The following is a 13,406-nucleotide window of genomic DNA, read 5'->3' as shown; positions in this document are numbered from 1 at the left end:
GAATGACAAACTTGAGTCTCCAACAGTTAGTTAGAGAAGTTGGTGCTAGTTCCACTGTTGTTGTTGTGTTGACCTTTTGCGCTTCCTTGCCTTTAAAGTATTAAACTTCTTTTGGAACGACCTTTAAACGGATGCCTGGTGTGATTCTCCTTGTGACCGCTCGGGTCTCTATCACAATGTTATAAATAAAAGAAAAAACATTTGTCACCACTGAGACATAATCCAGGAAATCCAGGAAACACCCAACTGCAGAGAAATATTCCAGGACACATATAGTCTTCTATCTCCATAGTAAATCCTGCTTGTTGACACTTTCTGTTATCTGTCTATAAAGCCCCTGGTGGAGTTTGAGATGCACAGCAGTTGCTGCGGGTGGTTCTGATATTGGCGAAGGGTAGATTCGTGGGAAGGATCTGTGTGTGAAATGTTAACATCTCACAAGTGGCCGATCCTGGTGGTCACCACATTAATAATATGCTACTACACTGCTGGCATCCGACCCAAGGATACATTCCTGCAGTAATGGGCAGCAGCTGGACCGGGGTTTCCGGGAGGACAGCTGAGCACTGGTGAACACAGAGGGACACCCCGACCTTCCTGACCTCTCTACTCATCCAATGTGTGTCTCATCCAAGTTTTGCAGCTATTGGAATCCATTGCACTTTGTCTCATACCCATAACACCCTGTCTTATAATTGCATGCTATTACTTTCACTATTATACATCATTTTAGAAATGAAAGCATATATTCTTGGCTTATGAACTGCCTTCTTTTGGAAGCCGTGTTTTTAATTCTTTTGTCAGGTCCCAAAGTAGCAACATATGGTGCTATTACAGAGCACTGAACACACATTTCAACGTGCTGCTTTGCTGCTTAACAGCTCTCTGGGGACACAAAAGGTCATTCAGCTAAAGTCCTGCGATTACACTCTAATGAGTAAACTCTCAATGGGGATGGCTTATTAGGACATTTCGGAAAGCTGTCGGCATGCAGCTAAAGAGGAGGGGTGTTTGTATTACTTAAATAGTCCTTTTTGCTACTATAAACATATAGCCTATAGGTATTAGAAGTGAAGTTTGGAACGAGACAGTTATTGTTAGCAGTGTTTGCTAATTTTTATTTGCAAACTATTATTGTTTCTTTTCATTCTTGTTCTTCTTCATCCTAAAACTTTTGAAACGTTGTGCTATGCACATTGAATGGAAAATCAAATAATAGCATAACAATCTTCAGTTTGATCATAACCATACGTAATGCCATAAAACGACAAGCAATAAAAGTAATTACGTCATCAGATATGTTCAAACAATTTTTTTCATTCAAAAATACAGCAAGATTTTTTAACTACTTCTAAATGAAAAATAAAGAATGTGCAAAGGATGTGTTTTTGCTTTTTATGTTTTTGTTCCATTTATGAAGGTGCTGTGAACAGAATCATTATATATTCTATCGTAATTTTACTAGTTTTATTGTAAATGAAAGAATTTTTTTTTAACACTTTACAATTGTTCCCATTAGTTAATGCATTAACTGGGGTTTTTTTTGTATAGCTTTTCACATTGTTGTTTTACAGTAAATGTGGCCAAATATCCGATTCCAGTGTGAACAGATCATGGTCCTTCACTGACTACCTTTTACAACTTGATAACTTCGGGTATGTAAAATCTTTGAAGTGACTCCCATGAGCGCAGAATTGTGACGAATGTTGATCTACAGTGACATAAAAGTTGCATGAATTCCGATTTGACAGTTCAGACTGAATTCGCATTGCAAAACATCTGACCTGTATCGGATTTAGGACTACATTTGGAAGGCTACATTCAGACTGTCACTCCAAATCCGTCGCTGCAAAAACAACGTTGTGTTGTTGTAAAGTGGCGGACGAGCAGAAAATGACAATATAACGGTGACATGGTTTGAAACCGGCAAAGACGACAGCACGGAATAAAGCCACCCATACCAGCCACATATTCTGCCGCTGCCTTAGAAGAGTCCAGCGTGGCGGCTACACATTGTAATGTTGTAAATAAGACAACATTTGTATTGCAAACCCCTCCATGTTACGGTCGTTGTTTTAGGCGTATGTCTACCAACGCAACATAACTGCCATAGAAACCAATGCAGATATTTTGGAAAACTAAAGAGCGTCATAGGCACAAATCGGATCTGAACAGTTGCGAAACTCAGTGTGGACGTCAATCATTTTAGATCAGATTCCAATCGGATACACAAATAATCGGATTTGGACTGTGGATGTGAATGTTAGTGAATGTAGCCTCAGTGGCCCAAATCAGAATTGAAAAGATTCCAGGTGGTTTGTGCTTTTCACACTGTCATGTTAAAAACAGATCTGAGTCACAAATGAGCAAAAAAAAAGCTGATTTAGGTCACATTTAGGCTACCTGCAGTCTGAACGTTGCATAATAATGAGAAAAACATTTGTTATAGTATTTATTCCTGTTTGTTAAAATTAGTTAATAAAAATACAACTATTCATTGTTCATATTAGCTCAATTTCATGAAATAATATTAAGAGATACATACATTTATTTTAATAATGTATTAAATGTTACTACTAGAAAATTAATAAATGGTGTAGAAGTATTTTTCCACTCAAAAATTTTTACTTCGTTCATGGGCATTCAATTCGTAAATACAATATTTCTGGCATGACTTGAACATACCATCAAATTCTGCTCCTGATAAACATTGTATCAATTTGAGCAGCAGTTTCACATTCAGTTTGGTCCAACAAATTGCTTGCCACTGGAAATTTGTCGCATTGTGTTTGTTTAGGTGTCTACATTGAAAAGGTGCTCTTTGGATTTGGGCCAGTAAGCAACCATGCTAGCAACACCCTAGCAACAACTCATAGCACCCTGGCAAAACCACAACAAAAGCCAAAGCCACCAGAACATTGTGAAAACATAGAAATGGGGTCGTTTGACTTTGTACAAACTCCATCCTCCTGGTGATGAGTTTTGCGCAGTCTGTTTTACATCTAGTTTTACATGGACTTCTACACATACAGTACAAGCATGTCTCTTTAAAAGCACATCAGCAAGCTGCGGTTTTGCGAGATGACCTTGACATGGCATCACATTTAACTTCCACTAGACGGGAAGGGAATATATTTTGAAAAAGCACCTTCATTCTGACACATGGACCTCAGTCTTGGCCGGTGACCAGCGGCCGAGCAGCATTGGCAGAGGGACCGTGAGAAACAGGGGGGCGACACCCAAATGTCAGCACAGCTGCAGAACTGCTGAGCATAAAAGCCTAATTACAGAAATATGCAGCCGGAGGCCTCCCGACAGTGAAAACAGAGCGGCGTTTGACTGGACGCTGCCAGAGAGCGGTAGTGTAACGTGTCCTCCGATCAGTGACGTGAGATTTACTGTGCGCAAGAAGCTCCAGGATTCCACAGCTGCCGTCTGACATCAGCCCGCTCGTGCGTGGGTGTGTTTGTGCCGTTAGGGTTCTTTTCTCCCAAAGTTGAACCTGAGAAGAAAAAAACAAAATAATTATAGGCATAATTAAAGCTAAATAAACTAGCTAGCCCCTAATGAGTGACAGTGGCAACATTTGCAGCCAGGTTACTCAATTGTTAAAGGGGTGGTTGATTATGATTTCACTTTTCTAGTGAATAAACAACATCTGCAAATTTACAACGCTCAAAGTTCAAGATATTTGCTTTTATAGAAATCGTTTTTTAAGGACTACAACAAATGGCTGGTAGGGACTACACGACATTCCTCCCGGGTTAATGACATCACCAACCCTAAAATTTACATAAACCCCGCCCCCGGGAACACGCAGTCCATGTTGAGAAGAGGAAGAGTTGTAGTAGAGCACATTTGTGAGTCTGCTCAAGCTATCGGATCTATCTTTTCACATGCAATACAGTACGTAACACAAATGCAATAGCATGTCACTCTTGCAACAGTTCCCACACGAGAGATTTTATAGATTATCATGACAGTTAACATGCCTAAGACTTTTGCACAGTACATGTATTGAGGACATGCAACAGGAACGAGCGCAATTGACAATGGAAGGCGAGGAGACTTGCCGATTTATTGTTTTATGTTGAGTTGATATCACGTTTTAATATACTCCTGCTTATAGAGATTTTTAGATGGCGGTGGAGGCTTTTTAGGTCAGGTAGAATCTGTGATCACTGACCTAGTTTGTTCATTGGCATCCATGGCTGCAATATGCTGTGTTTTCCGCCAACTGGCAACCTGTGGTGTCGAAATACTATTGGGTAAATTGGCAACGTGCGGTATCGCACAGACCAAAACAAAAACAGACATTCCTACACAGAAGGCACATTTCAAAGTAAAATAACTGGCTCTAGGATTGTTTTTCAGAGAAACGAGTATGTGAACTCAGCATGTTTCCAAAATACCTGCAAACATATGATATTTTTATGCTTTAGTACAGTCAAAAACTACAGCACCTTTAAGTACATCCTCTCTCCTTCTTTCGGGTAAATACTGGCTGCAGGCCCTATTTTGTAATTTAATATTTTATTTTATTTCATGTCCCACTTTTTTTCTCATAGCAAATCTTCCATCACAGAGGCATCACACGCTGACAGGACGCTCCTTGTGCCACTTACTTTTCATGCAATTCAATTTTAAATTTCACAACATTTATGATTGACATTTCTTGTCTTAAATCAGAAAAATTCCATGGTTTTTCAAATTGTCCTTACATGTTAAAATAAATACATGACATTTTAAAGCTGAGTCTCCCCTATTTAAAGCTGCTTTTCCTGTTAGCCCATATAACCAATTTCACGCCCTCTCCTATCAAACATGCTTAGTTGTGTTTTGGGCTGCCTTCCAACTTCAGACTTACATATGATCAGATTGTCATACTCAGTGCTTTGCATTTTCCACATAGGGGTCTGACTTTGAATTGCGCACATTATGCTTAGGTCATGCCAGCTTCAGATTTCTTCTTATTGATGTACTTTTTAACCAGAGAGCTATTAGTTGTGTCTGAAAACAAAACCTGAATCGAACAAACACTAAACAGCAGGATGATGATGAATGATAACCATCAAAATGATGCAAATGTCCTAGGTTAATAGCTTTTTTTTTACTTGTTGCTATACCTTAATGTTGTTTTAAGGCAAGACATCCTAGTGAATAGGGTTAATGAAAAATGAAACTTCTCCAGTTGATTGACTATATTAAGAATTGCAAAAAAAAAAATGTATTACATGTTTACTGAAACGTCATGTTTAAATATGCAAATTAAGCATTATCCAATTAAATATGTAATAATGTGCATACATTTCCAGGTTCTTGTTTCATTTTGTGATTTCTGATATCTCTTTTTATAAATCTGAAAATACTGTCAAAAACAAGAAAAAAAAAATCACCATGTTTTTAGCAATGAAATGTTGTATAAAATCAGGCTAATGATGAACAAACCCTGTAAAAGACTACAGAATAATAAATGGGAGTAAAACAAAAATCAGTAAAGATTGGTCTATGTAAGTGGAGATTTTTTTCTTCATTATGAGAAAATGGCCTTTAAATTATCTATTGTAATTAAAATATATGTGCAATAAAATAAACACTTAAATATTATTTTGGGTGTTTTATTTCCACTAGTCTGAAACAATACGTTATGAAAATCCAAAAAGCCCAAAAAGCCCAACATCTCAAAACTGACCAGCGCATGAGAAAACAATATTTTTGCCTGCAGCCTTAAAGGGATAGTTCATGCAAAAATGAAAATTCTGTCATTAATCCCTCATGTCGTTCCAAACCCCTTAGACATTCGTTCATCTTCGGAACACGAATGACGATCTTTTTAATGAGAGCTTTCTGTCCCTTCATTGACAGCCTATGCAACTACCACTTTCAAGGTCCATAAAGGTAGTAAAGACACCATTAAAGTAATCCATGTGACTCCAGTGGTTTAACCTCAATTTTATGAAGTGACAGGAGTGCTTTGTTTTTCGCAAAAAAAAAACAAAACAAAAAAAACTTTACCACATTATTTACAAAATATTAATCTCCAATGCACATTCACGCAACAACGTCTTCTCTCGCGTCAACAAAACACACATGGGTCTTCGTGCTCTCGTGAACACGCGTAAGAGATTCATATTTTGTAAATAATGGGATCACCGGAGTCACATGGATCATTACTTCAATGATGTCTTACCTTTCTGGGCCTTGAAAGTGGTAGCTGCGTAGACTGTCAATGGAGGGACAGAACGCTCTCAGATTTCATTAAAAAGATATTTTTTTGTGTTCCAAAGATGAACAAAAGTCTTACGGGTTTGGAACGACATGAGGGTGAGTAAATTATGACAGAATTTTCACTTTTGAGTGAACTAACCCTTTAAAGCATTTCAGGCTGTTCTACTTTTTTCTACTGTTTTATCTTATTTCATATAAGTATGATTGAAATTTCATTTTGGGTTGAAAAAGCACTTTAAAATGTGCAAACAGATCGTGTGTTGGTGTGTGTGAGAGAAATAGTAAGGCAGTATGTGATTTGCAGCATGTGTAGCCATGCTTACGTGCACCCGTATTCTGGATTCGTGTTTGCACGTCATATCTTTGACAGACAAGTTTAAAGAGAGGCAGGAGGCAGCATCTGCGGTCGGGAGGTGGGCAGAGGAGAGTTAAACAGTAAGCGAGGGAGAAGTGGGAGAGAGGGAGCGTGTGAGACAGAATAAGAAAAGGGAAAAAGAGCCTGTACTTGAGCCTTTCAAGGTGTGTTATTTGTTCAAGGCTGTCCAAACATTTACAGAGTGCTGGCAGCCTAGGAATGCAGAGGCAGGGCCGAGGCGGGCGAGCTTCAGCCGTGGGAAACCGCTGCTCTCCTCAACCTCTGCCGGCTCCTTCCCCCTCGGGCAGAGTGTCAACATACCCGGTGCCAGAGATTTGTGAGACTGATAGTGACAAGTCCCGTCAGCAGCCTTACGCATACACACACACACACACACACACACACACACACACACACACCCATAAGCACACGCACACACGCTTCCAGCGGCACACAGGCGAGCTTTCCGCCTTGCTCTCGCGCTGACACACTTTAACAGTCAGATGAGGAAGCCCCAGGCACCCACAGACGAACACACACACTTAAAAACATGCAGCCCACACTCAAATACAAAGACCCAGTGTTTTTTTCTCTCTCATCCTTCAAAGATAGTCATGCTGAAACATTTTTACAATGCACTTTTCTGTAACCATCTGGATTGGTTAACAATTCACATACAATACATGCAAATCATATGATCAAGGACAAACTCGAGGGTTTGAGATTTCGGCTATTTTTCATCCACTCCAGCTTATGTCATGGCGAGGTCATATTAAGAGATATTATTATAGGATTGAATGCTGCGCATCCATTGCTCCCTGTCATTTAGTTAATGGCCCAGCGCATTGTGTTTTGTGTGAGGTATATAGTGGGATGGGTGTGGCTGGGACACAGCAGCTGACAGTGAATGGTGATAAAGCTCTTCAGACTGCAGTAAACACTCTCACATGCTGCCTGAGCAGGAGTGTCCACTATGCATCTCATGAGTGTTTGTATGATACTATGTGTGTGTGTGATTGTGAACAAAAAACATTTTAAACCAGATATCTCTGTAATGGATGAATGGATTACCCAATTGGTGAATAGATTTTTTTAAGCATAAAGCTCATTACATTCAATTAGCTTTAAGCTTAGAACAAGAAAAGAAGTTCAACAAGAAATAAAAACTTTAATAAAACTGCAATTTTGCTACTTGAGTAAATGTGTCTTGTTGTCAGCATTTGGTTGCAAACGGGCGAGGAAACGGATCTAAATGCAGCAGTATCAGATTTACTATTAAAAACTCAAACCAAAACATGAACAGAACTGAACATATCATGATGACTTAAACTGACAATGAACTGAATGAAACACAGAGCTTAAATACACAGAACAAACCAATAAACGAAATGAATAACAGGTGCGCATAGTCAAACAATGAAAAAGCATAGAAACTAACTGAAAACTAGGACACAAAACTAAAACACGTGACAAATTCACCCAAAACAGAAACAAACCCAAGATAATCCCTTACAATTGTTTAAAAAAGGATTTCTCTTTTTTTATTATTATTTTTTTGTATGGCTTGATAGTGGATAGAAACGAATTGTCATTGGAGATAGACAGACAGACAGACAGACCTTTCTCTAACTTTGTTCTATTTATGCTTAAAACTATAGAAACTGTTTATCCTTATGGTATTTAAGGATGATACTGATTATTAATATTGAATAGATAGATATTAACTGGTTTCCTCATACCCCCCATTTTACCATGCATACGTCAATGTTACCACATCTGAGGGCTTCAGATGGTCACCACCTCAGATCAAAGTCCATAACTTGCAAAGATAGCCACAGTCAATAGAGTCAAAGTATTGCAGTTCAAAGGAGTCTTCAAATGGTTAAATATTTGTCTACTTCATGTCATCAAGTTAAATGAGTGGCAACTATTCCATACGTGCAACTTTTTGTTAAGCATGAGAAACATGTCTGATCGAAACCCAAAGCAGGAAGCGTGTGGTGTCTGATGGCTCGGGACAGGATGAATGTTACGCTGCCGGCTAGAGCAAAGGTGAATGAAGACTATAAAAGCAGTTTCAAATCCAACATCATATTATGAATTTAATCAGATTACTGGCCAAATCACTATATAAAAGGAAGTCATTACTGAAGAACACATACTGACAAAGTTATTGTGTTGCCATTATAGCACTGTTGTGCTAGTTGCATTATATCCAGTATTTCCTGGGTCATGTAGTGTTTGTTGTAGAGTGACAGAAGGAACAATATAAGGTGAAACTTGTTTTAACTTTCCCACCTCATGTATGCTGCTCCTCTTGTCTCCGGGCTGCAGACACCTGCCTACATTGCTGGGGAGGTCAGGTTACAACGATGAGGCAAGATCTGGCCAATCGGCTCCTGTGAGAACGACGAACGAAGGTGGTGGGAACTCTCCTCCCTTCTTTCTCTTTCTCTCGCTCTCTTCCTCTATCTTCGCTGTGACGGCTTTACACGGCCTTACCTGGGAAACTCACACAAGTTAAGGGAGGGGCCAGCAACTTAATGAATACAAAACAAAACCTTTTACCAACAGGTGAGTTACAGAAGTCAAGTGTGTTCAATTTACTCCTTTTTTTTCTTCCCCTTATTTCATTCATGGCATTGGGCTTTACATCAGCCCATCTTGGCACTATTCAGAAAAGAAAGAAAAGAAAGAGAGAAACAAAATAGAGCCAAAGTGTGGGAACTTTTCCTCCTTCCTTTATTCCAGTCTGAGTGGTTTCATTGTTGTTAACCCTGTAAATGCTGGTTGGAGTGCACCTGTGGCACATCAGCACAACAATATTGTGGCATAGACTGTTCTATATTTCTCATGTGAATTTATATGTAAAGAGTCCAGGCTCTCTTAAAAAATGATTTCTTGCTTTCTTAAGGAGTCATACTTATTAAAATTAACTTAATCAGTCAATACTGATTAAAAAGATAGACAGACAGACAGACACATTTGTCGCAAATGTAATGTTGATTCCAGCATGAGAATTTATTGAGGTTATGAGTATGACATCACTAAAATCTTTTCATTAATCAGGCCATTAAGCATTAAATATTTTTAGATTAATAGTATCTAATTTCTTATTTCTAAGAAATAAGAAATTAATATTTCTTATTTGTTTGCAAAGTCTAAATTTCACATGCTGATTTCTCAAGGCATCACAGAATGGTTAGAGCTTCATTCATCTGCACTGCAAGAACTGATTTCCCTCAATCACTGGGGTAGATCCAACACTGCCACCCTTAGGTTATAGAAAGTATTATAATATATGGTTATATTTGATCCTCTTAGACCACAAAACCCATTACATTTTCATCTGTTTGTTGGGTGTGTCCTAAGTGACCTCTGCAATGTCTCAAAGCTAATTGTTAAAACATAATTAATAGACCCGGTAGCATGTATAGTAAAAACAGACATTGCACATAATATGAGAAATAAATCATGCCGTCATGTGTAGCCTAAGTGTCTGGTGTGCATGCAGTTTGAAACGCGTGTGTGTGTGTGTGTGTGTGTGTGTGTGTGTGTGTGTGTGTGTGTGTGTGTGTGTGTGTGTGTGTGTGTGTGTGTGTGCACACTGGCTTGGGTTGAGAATGAATGGAAAAGGCAAGTACATAGGCTATACATGACACCTTAGTGTGAAAATTGCTTCTCATTGACTATACATTTTACAACACTTCTCTTTCTCTCTATTGCCCACATGTATCTCACTACCTATAAATGTGGAGAGGCCGGACATTGTAGCCGACTACTTTTAAATTGTCTGCACTAAAGCAGGGCTTTGTTCGAGGAGGCTTTCTCTTGGTCTTAAAATTCAGTCTTCCAGTAATTTTGTCAAGTAGCTCAGCTATTTCAGTTCATGACTTTGGCCTACCATGTCAGTTTTTTTTTTTGTTTTTTTTTTTTTTTACTTGTACTTTTTAGGCTTAAAATGTTTTTTAACTTTTGATACTTTTAATATTTTTCATACTTTTCTAACAAACTTCATCACGCTTCCTGACTATGATCTGTGCATGCATTGATGCACATACAGTCACTGAAGAATTGTTAGGAATGTGGAGAGTGTGTTGTGCTGGCAGTTGATGAAGAGCAGGAAGGCTGGAGGTGTGGACGAAAGTGCTGTTGAGAGACTCAGTGAAACATCGAGAGCGTTTACATGCAAAACAATGCACTGATAACCATCAAAAAACAGTTCATAAAAGAACTGACAATGCAAGAAAACCGGACCGGAGATTTGAAATTGCTGCTTTTCTCTGGTTTGACGTCAAACCATAAACAAACATGCGCACATGGGTAAAGGTGTTTACATGCAAAGCATATAGATAGGCCTACATATTATATATCACATATTATAATATGAAGGAATATTCCATGTTGATTTTTCACAGGGGTTTTACCCGCGTATTTTGAATGATGCATTGCATACTGTGCTATAGTGTTAAGGGAATAAATTACCGTAAACGGATAATGTGCTGGCATTACCAGTTGGCTATCTTTTTTTTTCTTATAGTTTTCTTACAGTGTGTGATATATGTTAAAGTAAAGACATAATGTTACAAAATATTTCAGATATATGCTGTAATTTTGAATGCTTTATTCAGAAACCTGAAAAATAAAATCTATCCACAAAATAAATATTAAAGGGAACATAATATCATTAAAATCTGACTTTTTCCATGTTTACGTGCTATTATCGTCCCCATCTACCAACCCAGAAATCATGAAAAAGGACAACCCAGAAACTTTGTTTAGGTATGCCCAGAGCCGTTAAATATGGGTACGCCTTTCTCTGCAAGCATTTGAAAAAAAAGAGCCGCTCAGATTTCTCTCCCCTAGTGACTTAGGAAGGGGTTCTTATTATAATATTACCGTTTGCACGTTTCCACCCACGGCGCCACCATTTAGAGAAGAGGAAGAGTTGTTGTTGTTTTTTACACCAGGAAAAAGTTTCCCTAAGGCTTAGAAAGGTTAAAAAAAAATTTTTAACACTGTTCATGAACATTTTATTAACCTCAACGTGTGTCTGTGCCTGCACATTTTACGGAGAACAGCTTCCAGAAGAGAGTAACGTTACAATGCTGCTATAGCCTACGCACCATGAAAGATGGAGACATACTTATTTTGTCGGGACAATCTGTTTGTGAATCACAACTTGTAAGTAGGCTATGTCTTATTATTTGTAGTTGTGTTTTCTATTAACAGTTCCAATTATAATATGTATAGTTGCTATGATAGCTTAGCTATTATGTAAACGCTAGCCTGCTAACTTAACTAACATTACAGTGTTGTAGTGTTTACTTTAGCTTTTGTAAGCTTACTGTTTTAAGACTGTTCACTGCCCTTTAAGAAAATTATCCATGATTTTGTGATCAATTACTGTTTGTATTACCATAGTTTTCCAACAAATATGATTAAATGGTGGATAACATCGTATGATTCGTATCTATAGGAAATTTACACACACACACACAAAAAAACATACCACTCTGAAATGTCCTGGGAAATCCGTGCTTGCAAAGTCTATGCTTGAAATCCGTTCAGCACAGTCCTCTTGTTTGTTAATATTGTCAGGGTCTGAATCAGGCTCAAAACGGTTTGAAATTGACGCCAGCTTGCAGTTATGAAGGGGCGTTACCTTTCCCGAACACGCGCTAGGTGCTGCCAATCACAACACACTGGACATTTTTTGAACAATCAATATTAGTACATCCAAAAAACAAAATCAAGACTTCATAAAAGGGCATAATAGTACCCCTTTAAAGGAATAGTTCACTTTGAAATTAAATTTTGGTATGTTTTAGCTTACCTGAAGGGCATCCAAGATGTAGGTGTCTTTGTTTCCGCAGTAGTTTCAATTTTGATATTTTTAGGTCAAACCGTTCTTGTCTGTCAGTCGTATAATGCAGGTCTATGGTCACCACCTCAAAGAGCATGCACAGAGAAATCCAAATTAAACAATTCCCCATCGTAAGTACACATTGATGGCCTAAGACAAGAAACGAGCGGTTTGTGTGAGAAAACGAACAGTATTTATATTGTTTTTACCTCTTGTACACAACAACGTCCAAGTGATCTGAGGGCGCACGCGCTTCCTGGTGTGTGACGTGTGCGCACGTTCTGGCTCCGCAAGCGCCGGAAAGCGCCTTAAAAGTGTAAAAGACGTAAAAATGATATAAATACTGTTCGTTTTCTCACACAAACCGCTAATTTCGTGTCTTAGGCCATCAATGTGTACTTACGATGGGGAATTGTTTAATTTGGACTTCTCTGTGCATGCTCTTTGAGGTGGTGACCATAGACCTGCATTATATGACTGACAGACAAGAACGGTTTGACCTAAAAATATCAAAATTGAAACTATTGCGGAAACAAAGACACCTACATCTTGGATGCCCTTGAGGTAAGCTAAAACATACCAAAATTTAATTTCAAAGTGAACTATCCCTTTAAGCAGGCGGCAGCACAACCATTTTCAACATTGATAATAATAAGAAATGTTTCTTGAGCATCAAATCAGCATATTAGAATGATTTCTGAAGGATTGTGTGACACTGAAGACTGGAGTAATGATGCTGGAAAAAAGAGAGACAGAAATTATGCAAAAACCTGCCATGGGTCGATTATTACTGGGAACGTAAACACATAAGTGCAGCTGACTGACAAGCTCAAATCTTTGTGTGGTCACTGTAAGAACACCCAGACACTTGCCAAACTGGATTTGGCTGACTCATGTCACTTGTAAGTCTCTCTTAAAAAGCACTACCTACACAAAGGTGTGTCTACCTTTGACAGA

The 13,406-nt window shown here is 38.4% G+C and overlaps 1 long non-coding RNA gene across 1 annotated transcript; it reads right to left on the bottom strand.

The window, feature by feature from the left end:
* Positions 1-2,445: 2,445 nt before the first annotated feature.
* On the bottom strand, positions 2,446-12,191 carry LOC307145504. Its single transcript, XR_013818962.1, has 3 exons — positions 12,096-12,191; positions 8,882-9,085; positions 2,446-3,502 (listed from the first exon to the last, which is right to left on the bottom strand). It is a non-coding gene; the product is annotated as an uncharacterized lncRNA (long non-coding RNA).
* Between the last annotated feature and the right edge of the window lie 1,215 nt (positions 12,192-13,406).

Source organism: Squalius cephalus, assembly GCF_949319135.1.
Source record: "Squalius cephalus genome assembly, chromosome: 18".
NCBI lineage: Eukaryota > Metazoa > Chordata > Actinopteri > Cypriniformes > Leuciscidae > Squalius > Squalius cephalus.
The sequence above is the reverse complement of the archived record's forward strand: the minus strand, read 5'-3'. Positions and strand labels throughout refer to the sequence as shown.